Source organism: Corvus hawaiiensis, chromosome Z (genome assembly GCF_020740725.1).
Source record: "Corvus hawaiiensis isolate bCorHaw1 chromosome Z, bCorHaw1.pri.cur, whole genome shotgun sequence".
NCBI classification, from domain to species: Eukaryota; Metazoa; Chordata; class Aves; order Passeriformes; family Corvidae; genus Corvus; species Corvus hawaiiensis.
Window position 1 is genome coordinate 63,553,562 of NC_063255.1, and position 17,252 is coordinate 63,570,813.

General features: G+C 35.6%; 1 protein-coding gene across 50 annotated transcripts in view; it reads left to right on the forward strand.

The window, feature by feature from the left end:
• PTPRD (protein tyrosine phosphatase receptor type D) overlaps positions 1–17,252 on the forward strand; it is a 1,183,457-nt gene that overhangs the window by 290,734 nt on the left and 875,471 nt on the right. For all 50 annotated transcript variants that reach the window (XM_048291456.1, XM_048291457.1, XM_048291455.1 and 47 more), the window contains exon 4: positions 8,277–8,384. The gene's annotated coding sequence lies outside the window, so the exon portion shown is untranslated. The remainder of the gene's footprint in view (positions 1–8,276; positions 8,385–17,252) is intronic.

A 17,252-nucleotide genomic window follows, 5' to 3' on the forward strand; every position in this document is an offset into this window, starting at 1 on the left:
ACTGGATTTGCCTTGACCCAGGCTGATTTTATCTTGCTTTAACAAATGTCTAGAGGCCGAGAAATGATTCCCAAACGTTTTGGAGCTGCAGCTCTGTGAGTTTCATCAGGTCAAGGTCTGATGCTTTATATCATCATCATTATCACTTCAATTTCTGAAAACTTGACAGTTTGATGAGCTATATCTTCATTTAGATCATAAAATATAAGAAAAAGTTGTGTATCTGAAGCATCTATCTTAAACTTATGCAACCAAATTTGAGGTAACATCATCTGTTAGAACATTTGAATATGTGCATCAGCTGACTTCCTCTTAGGACTAAACAGAATCACTGTTAAGTAAAAAAGATGTCACAAGGAGTCATCAATGATATTTTCTGAGATGAACTTTTTAGTCATCTTACTTGCCTTACAATTATTATATTGTTCTCTGTCAATGTCTGGCAGTCTTCTTAAAAAAACCTTTAATTAATAGTGTTGCCATAGTAATAGATATCATTTTATATACCTGCATATATGTTATTATGCCTTACTTTAAATTCCTTCCTGCTTGGATTTTACATATGCCTCAAAAGAACTACATATTCATATACCACATACTACATATATCCTTTGCTTCTCACACATGAAGTCATAGAAGAAAAAGAGTCTGTTGTATTTGGTAGCAGAATAAAATAGAAAACATGATTCTCTTTAGAACAAGCAGCATTGCATAGGAAATTTCAAGAGGCAATGCATCATTCAATCTTTAAACCAAAGACATAGCTTTTATCTTTTTTACCTTTAAAAAATAAAAAAAATCAGCTTTAAAAATTTAATTGCAATTTGAAGTTTAGTAGTATCTTTCTCTCCCTCATTAAGCTGTGTTTGGTAGGGTTTACAGCATAACAGCTTCTACTAAGATCTAGGAAACCCTACTAAATACATTACTTTTCTGGTAATCAGACTCTGTGAACTGGATTCCCTGGAGTTCCTTGTTTTTATTGTCTCCATTCCAAACCTGACAACATGCAATCCAATCATAGTTGTCTCTGCTTTAAGTGGAGGACTGGACTAGAAAAATCACTCCCATGTTCCCTTCCTGTCTAAATTATTCATGATTCTATGGCTTTGTGACAGAAAAAACATTTGCAGTAAGTTTTGTCTGAGAATTCATCTCCAGCCATCCTTGCCTCATATCATGATACTACATACCAGCACATCAGAAGACAATTCGTTTAACCAATTCTTCCAAGTGCACTGCTGTATCTTCTTATTTACCTCTGGAAGTAACTTACATGTTGTGGTGGTTTTTTTTGGTGGTGCTTTTTTTGTTTAATTGTTTGTTTCTAAATTCAACATGATCTTAAAAATCACATTAGCAAACAAGTATCATCTTAGTAGGGCATTGGCAGTATGCTGAAACTGTACGTGAAGTTATATTTCTCTTTTTTTCTTTTCTTTCCTTTTCCCTCTCATTTGGAAGTATTTGTGGTCTCTGCAGCTATCTTATCTATTGTCTCTTTCACAGACTTCATTGCTTATAAGCTCCGAATCTGGCTCTAGGGTTACGGTTTAAGATTGGTAGAGAAATTTCTGGATTCACTCCTTCTTACTCTGCGAAGTAATTATAAAAGTTTGGTCACCATTATGGTTGTAAAAATAAGGGTCTGTAGTATCAAAATGAAGTAAAATCGTATTTTATTTTAATAGCTAGCAGTTTCCAGTATTTTTGTCACTTTCATGCCATATGCATTAATTTCTACATGTCTCCGTATTAAAAAATAGGACAATTTATTTAAGAAATACCCAACTACCGCATACATGAATGATGATTATTCACTCAGCCATGAATTTTAAGGATAGATCTCTTTTCCAGGAATGGAAGACAGAACTTTCATTCTGAAAATAGAATCAAGCGACCCTTAAAATTCAAGACCTCTGAAGATTAAGTTGTCTAGCTTAATCAGAGAGATGACTGAGGGATGAATTCTACATGAATATATATGTATATGCACACTACTGTAATTGAAAGGAGAGGACAGCTGTTTAGCTTTGAAGAAAAAATGACGACATAAAACCAGTTATTGAGACCCAACTTTCAGACATGTATAGTGTTAGAATTAGAAATAAATATTCTAGTTGAGATATTTAAATATTGTCAGAGTAATGCAACTTTCAATCCTTTGACAACACGACTATTTCAAAGGTATACTTCACTCCAGAAAATTTTATCACCTCCGTGCATTGTTTTAATGAATATAGGACTGCTTTGGTTCATTTGGACTGTGATATACTTAAATCTCTGATTTCCTATTTTCCTCTTCCACTTCCTCCTCTTCCTCCTCCTCCTGCTCATCATCATCATTGTCTTTCAAGACTACTGGGGAAAACAAAATTTAATGCATTGACATTTTAATGTTCTTTGTACTTGCTCTATACATTAAACCAGTAACAAAATCAAATTTCATGCTTCAGAGCTTTAGCAAGTCATCAGCAAAGTGAGGGAGTACATTGTCTTGGTGAGTAATTGGTTAGATATATTTTTTCGGTTCTTCCTCTGAAGAATCAGAGGCTATAGCTGCAACTATAGACTGGAAGAAAGACAGATAAAAAGACACAAAATATTTCTATCTGCTGACATAATCAAGGTCATGCTGATCACCAGATTTTTATTCAAGTAGAAAATTTTCCCAGATCAGTCTGATGGGAAGTTTGGAAGATTTTTACCAACTTTTAAATTTTCTTTACAGCAAAATGGGTAGATGGAGGTCTTGAAATGGCATAATGTGAAAATTATTTTTCAGCTTCTAAATTTTATGGTCACAATAAATCACTTCTTGACAAGAAGTGACAAAACTTAGCTCAGTTTTTTTGAATTATCTGGGTATATTTCAGATAATAAAATCCTTTCAATATTTAAAACCTGGAGCAGAAGAACACATATGGCCTCCCTTGATGTCGTGACCTGTTCAGGGAGAAATGAATACAAGCATTACCCCTATGTACTCTCAGAAAGGGAAGTTACTCTTGCAGCACTCACATCAAAAGGCTGACAGTTATGGTGGTTGACCTTGGGTTGTTGCCACATCCCCACTCACTCTCTTCCCCTCCTTATCAGAACAGGAAGAGAATATAAGATTGAAAGTTCTTGTCATCTGTTAATGTCTCTACACTCTTCATGGGAACAGAACTACACCACACTAGAAAACTACCTGGTTAAAATTAGATAAAGATAACAAACCAGCAAAGTACAGATTAATGATTATGCATTTAAGATAAAAATAAACAATCAGTACCTTTTTAGCAAACACTATAACTGTGAAGTTGAATAAAATAATTACTTTATAGTTCTAGTTAAATAAGAACATGATGAACCTCAAGGAAATCTAAGTAGTTCACTTTACCTAACATCCTGCCTTTATAACATGCTCCAGCATGGGTCATTTCCATGGTGTACAGTCCTTCAGGAACAGACTGCTCCAGTTCTTATAATTCCAGAATGCTTTTGAAGATGCCTTTGCTTATATGTTTTCATAGGAAAGCCATTACTTTTCTGGCATAAATCAGAATGTGAGAATCTCAGTCACTGTAAGTTCTGAAGTCAGGATCAATGTATTCATTAACACTTTGCAGTCTGTGAAGATACGTTAGAGATTTGCTGTCTCTGGATTTGCCCTGTATTTTTGTGAAGTTTCTTTTTATCTCGAGCATGTCATCCCGTGTAGTATGAGGAATTGCAATCTTACCTAATAGCTACTGCAGTTGATAAAAATCTTTTTGTTAGGTCAAGAAAGCTTGGACAAAAAATTTTGAGAGGTCAGTAAAATAGGTAGTATGATGCAGAGCTTAACACCTTTGGGGGCAGCAGGAGTCAAATAAACTCATTCTCTCTTGAAGGCATGATAGGGTAAAACAGGTTCCTTATTATTCTTTCCACAAGGAGAATAGAAGTATACGGGTATACAAATTTTTGCTGATAAATATAGTTTTATAAAGATACAGAGATTAATAATATAAAGAGGAAATATAAAATTCTGTCATGGATTGCAGTGTTCTGTAATGCAAGTATCATAAACTGATTCTATGAATAAAAATTCTGAAATGCATGACATGTGACATGTAAAGATAACAAGCTTATGTTTCTATTCTTTTTTGTGTGCGTGTTAGTGTTGTCAGTTAAAAAGTTATGTTGTACACTTAGAAATAAAACCACGGTGCTCAGGTACTGAGAGAAATGAAGTATATTTTAACATTGTTAGAACTTTACTTATTCTGTGCCATGATTTTAGTGTAGTTACATTATTGATAAAAACTTGTAAATTTAATCTACACAAACCTTGAAGGACTAAAAAGGTTTCATTTAAGAACATGCTTTTATTTTTGTTCTCTCTTTTTTTGCTTGTTTTAGTTTGTTTCTAAATTGTATGATTATATCTGCATGAAATCATTCAATGAAAAATGTTTTGACATCTTTAACTAAAGAGAGAAATTAAGCTCTCAAATGCATAAATATTCCATCACTGGGAAAGCAAAAATTACTTTTAAAGGGTATCACTCTCAGGGATGGAAATTTTTTGTAAGATATGTGTTCACAAGTTCGCTTCATTAATTTGATGGTATTTGTTCTATTAATTTGATAATATTTCCATATGTATAATAAAAGATAATAGAAACATGAACTATCTCCATATAAACATATCTGCAAATCCCAAATGCAAGTAGAAGATGTGGAATAAATGAAATTTCAGAGTTAGAAAGGTTTATGTAACTGTAAATGTGGATGAGTTGTTAAAATGGACGGACTGTATATTGTAGGGTCATATCCCATATGTCTGAATGAAGGGACATAGAAAAAGGATTTAATTTTTTAAGGGGAAATTATCAACACCTCATGTAGCCACCCTTTTTGTCCACCGAAATAAGCAAAGGCTTACTGAACTCTGTGTTATTTATAGAAGCTAAAAAAAATCATGTCATTTTTATGAATAATTTGCCTTTCAATCTAACTTACACTACTAAGGATAACTTATGTACCATTTTCCCTTTTTCGGAAATCATGAGTATCACATAAACATTGGGAATGTTCACTGCTGTATTTTTTCTGTGATGTCTGAGGCAGGACTTCATACTATGTCTTGACTTTAAAAAGGAATTTTTAAACAAGTTATAATATCAACATCCCATGTGGCATCTAGCATACCTGAAATCTTCTATGCTATATTCTTTGAAACAAGGGGTTTTGTGCCAGAATCTTGTCATTTTTTCCTATCAACTGATCCAATAAGAAATATTACTTCTCCTCATAAGCTTTCCTTTAATGTCTAGCCTTTGTGGAGCAGTGCCATAGGTCTGAATTGAACACATTGGAATTAATTGCGGCCAGAAGCATATATGTAAATGTCAATGCCAAAGCTTAACCTTTTTCTAACACTGTCAACTATATATGGGCATCTGGCTTTCTCAGTCCATTTTCTGAGAAAATGTAAATGTTTTAGGCCTGCTAGCAGGGAATTTCAGCATACATAATAGAAGAGAGAGACAATAATGCACAGTGCTCCGTTAGTGGCTAACAGAAGCAGCAGACAGCCCAAAGCGTCACGCTTATCTTTTGCTTTCATTTAGGAGCCAAAGTGATGTTTCCTTCTGTTCCCAACTGATAACAAGTGCAAAATACAGGCAAAAATAACTTTGCACTGACTGCATCTCTATTAGAAAAGAGAAAAACCAACTGCTGGGCTGATTGGCAAAAAGATGTTGAAAATGCTCATAGGTTTGCTGAGACTGAAATGTGTACGTTTGGAACTAAGGGAAGGGGAAACTGAGTTCTGGGAAAGAAAAGGAGAAAAGAAGCCAAGAAAAGACATAGGACAAGATGAAGTACATTGAAAGAAATCAATTTTAATTTAAAATGTAACAAGGAAAAGATATTCTGAGAGAAGTGGCATTTGCTTCACTGTAATTGAAAATGTGTAACCAGTTTGATTTCCTACAGCAGCTCCAGTGTGGGAGAAAAATCTCATGATGCTGCTGCACTAGTTTGTTTTCCAATTTCAAGTTAGGAGTAACAAGAGAGAAGAGATTTTTACCTCTTAGCCTCAGCTGATGATTCAGTGATTAGTTAATTAACATAGGTCTCCTGTGCTTCTCTGCCTTGGAGGATTCCAGACTAGAGCTGTTTGGAAATTCACCATTAGAATAATTTCTGTTAAGAAATTATTAATTAGTTGCAGGATGCAACTTGTGATGACATATACAACAAAGAGGATTTATTGTTGAAGCACTTTGGAGAGATTTAATTCTCCTTTTCACGTTCCACTTATTTATCCTTGCAGTCTAAAAGTATCAAGAAGACATAGTTATATTTGCCTGTACTTTTCTTTTGGAAAGTTATATTTGCCTGTACTTTTTCTTTTCTGTTGGGTTTCTGACAAAATCTTCAAATATGTCTGGAATTCTGCCTGTGAATAAATGTTTCAAAATTCAAAAATATTACAAGAGTTGGAAAAAAAAGCCCTAGTTCAATCCTGTACTAGACAGTTATTTTAAATTAAATTTATCTGAACAGAGGACTTACCTATAAACAACTTCCACTAAAGCTTGTACTGGAGGAACAACTACAAAAGGGCATCTGAGAGAATGTGTTTACTAATTGTTTAATCCTGCAGTTGCTGAGTGTTTCTGGAATAATGTAGTCTTTTTATTTTTTTTGAATTATATATATATGTCTAAGATTCGGAATTTGTTTCTTTATATTAGAATTAGAACATAGTAAAAGGAGATTTCAGCTGTTAGGAGATCGCATATTAATTTTATACGATCATTTCAATTGTTTTGAACTAATGAATTATTTGAACAATTAGAGGAAAGGAAAAGTGTTACTGAAGTTTTTAAAGTTTAGAACATAGTTATTTTTCTGAAAAAATAAAGATGTGCAATTTTCCTTCAATAAAGTAACATTAATTCATAAAATAATGTCAGCATGTGACATAGTCTAGTTCTCCTAGCTGTTTACACTGTAAATGAAAGGCCATAAATTTTTCAGGTGCACAGTGCCTCTCCAACCAATATTTATATACACTTTGAATAACCAACTATATACTATTAATCCATCTTCTTGCAGGGTGTTTTTATAACCTATCATTTCTTCACAAGGTGTATATCCTGTACAGCAAGGAATATTGATGGATAAAGATCTGAAATTTTATAAGCCACTTGTGATTTTCTGAACATTGTTGTTCTGTCCATATTGCTACCACTGCAGACAAACTCACTATTAAGTTGTTTTAAGTCAGTGAGCTTCTGAAAAATTATGCCTGCTGTAGAAACCCATTCACTGGGTTGTAATACAGCTGAGACCTGTAATATGTTTGATTTTCTTTTGGTTGGAAGGACAGATATATCATATCTGATATAAGATATGATATATAACAAAATTACTGAATATTTACATGTTCTAGATGACAGTTTTTCCCACTTCGTTTTTCCACATATCTTCACGCATATCTCTGTCCCTTCAGATATCTGCCCTTTGCCATGCTACCACTGCTTGTCCTTCTTCTGCCTGCAAATAGCTTTCATGAAGACTGATACTACAATTTTTTTCCCAGGAACTTAAGTTAGACTTATTGGGCTAGGATTTTTAGAATCTTCGTTTTCCCATCTTCTTGTAGATTGATATATATTATTATATTATATCATATTATGTCATATTATATCATATTATATTATATTATATTATGTTATATTATTATATTAGTTTCCCCCATCTTCATTTCCTTTCAAAGGTGAACAGTGCAATTTAAAATTGAGAGACTTTTTCATTAATCTTTTGCTTTATAAATAATTTTATCATAAATTTGAAGACTATGGTCCATAATAAGGTGAAAAAAATTGGAAAAAAAAATAAATGGTACTTCAAAACCAAAATAAAAATGAAATTTTGGTATTTAGATACCTACATTAAATTACTTTGCTCTGAAACACTTATATTTGCTACTGCTAGGTTTTCTAACTTTAATTTCTTCAGCATCAACATTTAGAAATGCAGACGTTACATGAATAAACACATATATGAATAAATATACACTAAATAAATTATTATTTAGAGTACTTATTTATACGTGTATTGTATCACACAAGGAGAATTTCAAAGAGAGAAATATTTTTTGCTTCCACCCTTTGTGTAAGTGCTTTGATGACCCCTTAATGTGACAGGCTAAGATAATGTAATAAATGTCTTATTGCACTTGGAAGATAGGGAAGAAAAATAGTAATTGACACAGTATTTCATTCCAGGTGGGAGTAAAAAGCAACTGGTTTCCTCACCCTTTACAATCCAGTTAAGAATTTGACTGACAGAATGTTGGCACCAGCTGTGGCAGAACTGATCAGCCTCAACTCCAAGTAAGTGATGTCTTACACATTTGGAGATTAATTTCAGACCAAATTTACAAAGCCTGCTGATTTCTAGTGACAAACACAAATTGAAAATACATTTTCTATGTATATCTATGCTCTTACTGTAGAGCACTTTGATTTCCCTTGTTGTAGAATTCTTAAACACATCTTTAGATCAGTATGTAACTTCATCTGTTCATAATGTTATTTTGCAAATTTGATGCCATCTCATTCTGATTCCTCTTCCTTTCTAGACAATCAAAAGCACTATCTGAAAGTAATGAAAAATAAAACATAAATATAAACATGAACATGGTGAAAATATTCAAAGATCAAGAAAATGTAGATAAATAGTAATCTGTTGATGTAGAACACAAACTGGTGAAAAAACCCCTAAGTGATAATATTTGGGTGCTAAATAAATTAACCTTACTTCCTACTGCATGTCTCATGGGAGACAACTGTGGGTGAAAGACAGAGTTAGAGGCTTTGGTTGTCCAAAAATTATCTCTGAGGGAGGTGCACATATTATGTTTCACATGGAAAGAGCTAAGCTGACAGCAGTGCTACAGTCACACATACAGGAATTATGCACACACATTAAAGTACACCTGTCATCCTTCTAGTCCTATATTTTTAATATTCATGGGCACCAGTATCTCAGTTCTACTTGGAATTTTATTTTTCCTTGGTTTTCTTTCTTGATAGATATTGAGAAATTCCACTTTTCTATAGCTGGTAGGAAATTGTGGAGAAGATAAAGGCAGGATGGTTTTCAGTTTGTGGGATCTGCTTTTTACTCACAATATAATTTCTCAGTGAAAATCTATTTTCCTTTTTGAACAACTGCTAAGAAACCTGGATGATACTAGCCTGGGAAAAGAAGAAAAGTCTGAAAAAGAAAAAGGGAAGAAGAAAGGAAGGGGTGGTGAGGGCAGAGTATCAATAAAAGATGTTCATTCATCAGAGAGAAAGAAAAGACATGTTACTGTAAAATTGTTGAATGTCTGAAAATATGCTGGTGTCACTGCAAAACAAACAATTATCTCACACTGTTAAAATACTTGAAAGTTTGAAAATTGCTCAAAATCTATACATTTAGAGATATTTTTATAGACATAGTTTAACAGAGAAGCTAAATTCTTTTCAGTGGCTGTGTTTGTCTTGGATCATCAATTAGAAATACTGAAAAATTTGAAGGGATGTTTGTCTTCTTGGTCCAGTGCTAGACAAACCAAGCTAGGTTACTGCTCATATACAGTATTTCCTACATTGAATAAAAGAATTAGGACTCTTTACAGGTTCAAATTCATTTATTCAAGTGTCTTGAATAAAGTGTGTTAGTATTTGTTAGTAACTACTGAAAAAGATGAATCCTAGAAAGATCTTACCCTAAAAAACCCTGAGACTTTGAGAAGGAGAGTTCTTTATCATTATCTAATTAATGACAAGATGAAGCAACTAATAAGCAAGAGCCCATAAAATTTAGACATATTTTTACCAAAAGCCACTCTTGAATAGGATACATACTTAAAGAGGGGAAAGATCTCAAGCTAGAATATAATTATCTTGTGACCATTGCCTAGGTACCCTGGAGACTGGTAGACATACATATATGTATATGAAATATACATAACTTTTCTAGTTTCCAACTTATTCATTTCTGTTAATATTTTTCAGTTGCTTGTGAATGGAGCAGGTTGGGGTTTTTTTTTAATATGTTAAAAGTGAAATCTTAGAAACCAATATTTTCTTCTGTTTTCTGCCACAAATCAGTCATTATTGGTATAAAGAGTAAGACTATTTTTTAAAGTTGTTTACCCAATATTTCAATATTATGAGGTCAGACAAAGAAATCAAAAGCTTATCCAGTTCTCAAGCAGCAAAAAATTTTTACTTCTTAGATACATACATAATAAGCAGAAGCAATGTGGAGGTATGTTACCTATTTCTTCAATCACATGCAAGGTGAAATTAGCACCAGTGCTTCTGCAACAATACACTAAGTTTTATTGAATATTTCATCCATTCTATTTACTACATTATGTTAAAATTCTGTGTTTCACAAACAAAATATTTCTCAGGGGTGAAAAAAAAATTATGGAATTATTGGAACTAATAAACATAGTAATGAATAAATGGAAATCTCAACACTCTGATGGGGAATTTGAATGGTATACACATCCCTTTAAGGTCATAGTTATTTACAGCAGCTTTATTTTACTTATTTCTGATTTTAAACTGAGATTATTAATTTAGAAATATCACAATAATCATACATAGCAGATAAGTAGCATCTTATATTTTAACATCTGTTATGTGAACTGTAGAACAGAGGTGGCTGTAGATCATACACATTATTTAACAAACTTGGGAAAATCCAGGTCTGTGAAAATCATACCTATCCAATGTGATAGCCTTGATGAGAAACTGCAGACAGGCAAAGATGCCTGTACTTGATTACCGTGACTTTAGGAAGTCCTCTGATGCAGCTTTCATAGTACCTTTGTTACCAGGTTGGTGATAAGCAACCTACATATAAGCAACCTACAGTGTGAAAATGGCCTGGACTGCTGTTCTTACTATTGTGATCTATAGCCCAGCTAGAGACCAGAAAGCTGTGCTGTCTGTCTAGGAGAAATACCAAGACTAATAATGTTTAATGTTCTTCATTAATAGCCTGAAAATGGTGCAGATTTCACTCTCATCATGCTTGTAGAAGATCCAAAATGTTCATGAAGTGATCAGTATAGTAGAAGTTAGGGCTTTTGCAGAGACAAATTATCTGACAGGAGCCCCATGAAAATGGATGTGAAGTGCTGCATCTGGGAAGCAAGAGCAAAGGCTGATCCTGACCAGCTGGGGAGCTGCTCTGCAGTAACAGCTCTGGGAGCTTTGGGGCCACTAGGCTGTCCCCAAGGCATCAGTAGACCCAGAAAAAGCAGTTTCATACCCTGGACTGCATTAGCAAGGGTGCAGCCAGAAGATATGGAAAAGCAATTTTGCATTGCTATTCATACTGTAAGATCACATCTGTCAGGCTTTGGGTGCCACAGTATGAGACAGGCATCGATGTAATGGAGTTAGATCTGACCACTGTGGTCTAGGGGTGCAAGAAAGCCTGTGAGATGTTGAGATAGCTCTCTACTGTAACATATGGACCCCTTTTTATTTTGGATGTCAAGATAACCTTCTTGAGGCAAAGTATGAAAAGTGAAATTATCAGAAATTTAGGCTTGAATGAGGACATAATGCATATTGTAGCAGATTGCAGCTAAGTGCAACCCAGATTCATTTTACATTGGTATATATTCAGTATGTACCATTCAAATCGTTCCCAAGTATTAACTGGCATGTAGTGAAAAAAATTCAGAATTAAGAGAGTGCAATGACTAAATTGTTAAAAAATTTTATATCTTCTGGAACACAAAAAAATCAGATGAACAATGAGTGTGTTAAGTTACATATTTCACAAGTATTTCCAGTGAGCAAAGTACAAAAGCTAAAGCAAATGATCTTTTGATTAAAAATAAAATCTGTGTATGTTAATCAATTTGGTTTAACACTTACAATATGAGTGACAAAAAAATAAAACCTAGAAAAATGAAGGATATAGATCTTAAGACTATTGCTGTTCATGTTACAGCAATTTAAAATACCCCAACACCAAAACACTTCTGTCTCAGTCTCTTTCTACGCCATCTTTGTCCCAGTGATAGAATAAAAGGCAAGGGAAAGAAACACTGTTATACTCATTCTACATTTGGGAACAAGGTCACAGCAAAGTGAGCATTTGACATTAGGAGTATGCTATTAGGCCAGAAATGGAACCTGTTTATCTTGACCCTTGTTCCAGGGCTCCAGACCTCATCTCTAAGAAAGGTTAACACTTTGCATCTGTTAACCTGGATAACATCGGGATTAGATTTTCACAAGCTTTTAGTACCCTCACTGGACGAGGTCTTCTATTCTTTCCACAGAGAGCACTTATCTGATTATCAACTGATAATCCCTGATTTTAATACATGCTGAAGGTCAAGGTTAACATTTTAGCAGCTTTCTTGAAGTTCTGTGTAATGACAAAATTTGACAAGGTCTAATTGGTTATGATTTGTCTCTTAATCTTGTAATCTCTTATAATTGTTCCATTTATGTGTGTAAAGATAACAGAATTTAGAGACATACTGAACTGACAATTCCCTTAGACACAAGAAAAGAGAAACTATGCATGTACTGAGGACATTTCTCTGAATTGATTCAAGTTATAAATAAAGGCAAGAAAAAAGCTTAACTTCTGTCTCCCTATTTTTTAGTGCTTTGAATAGGCAGGTAGTGAGTACGGGCAACAGTTCTTGTTACCAGTTTTGGAGTTGTTTACATGGTATCATCTCCAGTGTAAGAAGTTCTGTTAACTGTTTGTTCATCCATAACGAGTTTAAAAGTTATATATAGATAAAAGAGGAAACTGATTCCCTTTAAGCATGTTGAAAATTCTGTCTGCAGTTCTTAAACTAAGGCCTGTTAATATATTAAAATTAAGTCTTGACAGCATTTTCCATAAGTTTAAAAGATCTTCTAAATAGTAGAGTGCTTATGTAAATAACATATTCTTAAAAGTCTTTGAAATCAGAAAATTTACAAAGATAGAATTTTAAGCACTTCTGCATATTTATAAGTGCAGAATTTGTTGATGGTTATTGTACTCTATGTGCAACACACATACAAACTACTTAATAAAGGAAGCAATCCAAGAGCAGACCAAATAAAGATGGCATGTGAATATAATGAGTATCAATGCATGTAGAATCCTGACATCTTCTATTTTCATAATTCCTGTCGAGTGAAACTACTCTTCTTTTTATGCAAATGTGAAATTCGGGTGAGGAAAAAGCAATAAATTTCTCCTTAATTTCTCCTTTTCTTAAATATATGGGAGTCCCAGGAACTACTTTTCCAGATCCTATGTTAGGGTCTTGAAAATGAAGCTGTCCTTTGTGCAGGGCTGTCAGTAATAGAGAAAACAAGTGGTCCATTTTCACTTTCACACACAAATATTTGTATTTAAAAAGGGCAAAAATTTTTGGACACAATTTATAGAAATGGGAATACCAGTGTTTTTCTGTCATATTGTACAAACTGGTATCATGAGAAAGCTGCCGTACATCTGTATTACATACATCTTATCATATGAATTTTTTACATATATTTTAAGTCAGGTAATATACCTGACTGAGTTCTGGGATGGGGTGTGCGTGTGTATGTGTGATATGAATTTGGGCAGATACTATTTGTTCATGCATAGTTGATCTCAGAAGAGCTTTGTGCAGACATTCAAGCTGACAGTTTTCGTGCAAAGTTATTTACCTTCAGTTGAACATTAAAGTTGCAGCTAAAACTGTTCAGTCATATCCTAGGTGAAGCTTGAATAAAATATCTTGTTATGTCCATTATTTTTTAAAAAGTATACAGCTTTTACTTAAGATAAACTATTGTTTCTGTCACTAGAATGCAGAACGATGATTGACAAGGCCGTAGTTTGCTGTTGCTTCAATTTCTAGCAAAGATTGCCACATTTTGCAAGGTGATTTGCTTCTGGAAATATCTGTGTACATATTCTATATAAAAACTCCTTACAAGTTTTTATCTTTATGGAGGATACCCCAATATCACACGGCTCCCACATGTAACTATGTAGTCTTTTTGCCTGTATGCTAAGGTGACAAAATCTTATTAAGATTGAAAAGGCAGAATTTTTTATATGTAAAAAATAATTTATTGTTAGTATAATTGTAAAATTGAAAGTCTAAATAAAATACTATTGCTGGTCCAGGCCTTATTATGATGCAGAAGGAAAGAAAGCAAGTTTGCTGCTGACACCAAACTGAGAGGTACTGTGGCCTCTTGAGCAACAAGATCCCTTGCAGAGGGATCTGAATAGGTTGGAGCAGTTCTGGGTCCTACAATTTAAAGGGATTTAAAAATCTTTGAATATATTCAGAGGAGGTGAACAAAGCTCATTAAAAAGCTGAAAAACATGTCCTGTGAAGAATGGATAAGGACTTTGGGCTTGTCCAGTTTGGAGGAAAAGAGGCTGAGAGGTGACCTCATTGCTCTCTCCAGATTCTTGAGGAGAAGTGGAGATGGAGGTGCTGACTCTTTCCTCTGGGATCCAGTGATAAGACAAGTGGGGATGATTCAAAACTGTGCCAGGGGAATTTCAGACTGGACATTAGGAAGCAAGTTTTTACCTAGAGGGTGGTCAAAGCCTGATCAGTTTTCCTAGAGTGGGGGTTGGTGTTCCAAGCCTGTCAGTGTTTAAGAGGCATTTGGACAATGCCTTTAGTAACATGCTTCAGCTTTGGATCAACCTTGAAGTGGCTGAGAAGCTGGAGTAGATGTTTGTAGATCCCTTCCAAATGAAGTATTCTATTCTGTTCTAGTCTGTTCTAAAGAACAAAAAACCCATATATTATTTGAGGATATGTCTCCATAATCATCATAGAATTATAGAACACCAGATTAGAAGGAGACCTCAAAGATCATCTGGTCCAAACTTTCTTGTCAAAAGCATGGTCTAGACAAGATTGAATAGCATCCTGTCCATCTGAATTTTAAGTGTCCAACATTGTGGAATCTATCATTTCCCTGGAGAGATTATTCAGTGTAAGGAGCTTTGGGGTGTGGGCTTGGACGGGACGGTGACGAGAGATCTCTATAGGCAGATCTTGGAACATGCGGTTTATTGCAAAGGGCATGGGTATAGGGGCACTGCTTAGAGCTGCAGCTGGCAGCTCTGAGCAAGCCCAAGAGAGCAAGAGAGTAAGCAGGTAAGTAAGGAGAGAGAGAGAGAGAGAGAGTGTAAGAGTGTGCGAAGAGTAAGAGAGGAATGGAATAGTGAAGTCCTGGTTACAGTACAATAAATCATCTTCTGCACTGAATATTCTAATTGTCACTAACCAATCTAATACAAGATACAAATCCTATAGCATTTACATACAGCCTATAAGAGTTCTTATATTACCATAGAGTGTTACATCTTAACTTCTAAAAACTACTCTTTGGACCCCTTCTGCTGAGCTAGTAGGGTCTGCTCTGACCCTTGGACCTGTTTGCAAGCAGAGGGTATTGTTCCATCAAGAGGGGATTACCTTCAGTCGGCCATACCATTGTTTTCCAGTTGTTCAGTAACTAAGACTTGGTATTTCAAAAGTGGCTTTCATTTCGATGTGGCCTGTAGTTTTCATATTCCCAAAACCTTTTGTCAGGCAATCATATTTATAAGGCTTTCCTGTTTCATCTTCCCCAACAATTCAGAAGTCTGATTGTTGTGAAAAAACTTTCCTCTTGCATATAAATCAGATTATCCCCTGAAGAAACTTGTACCCATTATTCTACATCTTTTCCATATGACTCCTTCTAAAAAGGGAATCTCCAACTTCTTTGTAGTCACTCTTTAAAGTTTCCTGGGTGGATGTTCTCAGGGCCCATCAATTTCAAGGGACCTGCTCAAGAGATCTAGTTCCTGGGAATAAAGTGGCAAGATGGACGACGTCAGATTCCCACTGAGGTCATCAATAAGATCACAGCAATGTCTCCACCAACCAATGAGAAGGAATTGCAAGCTTTCCTAGGTGCCATAGGCTTTGGAGTGGGCATATTCCACAGGCATATTCCTGAGTACAGCCAGATTGTGAATCCTCTCTATCTGGTTACCCGCAAAAAGAACAATTTCCACTGGGGCACCGAACAGCAACAAGCCTTTGCCCACATCAAGCAGGAGATCACCCATGCTGTAGCCCTTGGCCCAGTCAGGACAGGACCAGAGGTGAAGAACGTGCTCTACTCTGCAGCCGGGAGCCATGGTCTGTCCTGGAGCCTTTGGCAGAAGGTGCCTGGTGAGACTTGCGGTCAGCCACTGGGATTCTGGAGCCGAAGCTACAGAGGGTCTGAAGCCAATTACACCCCAACAGAGAAGGAAATCCTGGCAGCTTATGAAGGAGTCCAGGCTGCCTCAGAAGTAATCGGCACAGAGGCACAACTCCTCCTGGCACCCCGACTACTGGTGCTGGGGTGGATGTTCAAAGCAAAGGTTCCCTCTACCCATCACGCCACCAATGCCACATGGAGCAAATGGATTGCTCTCATCACATAGTGCGCCTGTATCAGAAAACTGAATCACCCTGGGATTTTGGAAATAATCACAAATTGGCCTGAAGGTGAAAACTTTGGTCTCAGTGATGAAGAAGAACCAGAACAAGTGACACATACTGAAGAAGCTCCACCATACAACCAACTGCCATCAGAAGACACACGCTATGCTCTTTTCACTGATGGTTCTTGTCGCATCATAGGGATGAAACAGAAGTGGAAAGCAGCCGTATGGAGTCCTACACAATGGGTTGCAGAAGCTACTGAAGGAGAAGGTGGATTGAGCCAACTTGCCAAACTTAAAGCCGTTCAGCTGGCACTGGACATTGCTTGAAAGAGAGAAGTGGCCAAAGCTCTACCTCTACACCAATTCATGGATGGTAGCCAATGCTCCATAGGGATGGCTGGAAAAGTGGGAAAAGGCTAATTGGCAGCACAGGGGAAAACCAATCTGGGCTGCTGAAGAGTGGAAAGACATCGCTGCCCGAGTAAGAAAGATAGTTAATAGAAAGTCCACCATGTAGATGCCCATGTCCCCAAGAGTAGGGCTAATGAAGAACACCGAAACAATGAGCAGGTAGATCAGACTGGAAAGATAGAAGTGTCACAGGTAGACTTCGATTGGAAACATAAAGGAGAGTTGTTCCTAGCTCAATGGGCCCATGATGCCTCAGGCCATCAGGGCAGAGATGCCACCTATAAGTGGGCACAAGACTGAGGGGTGGA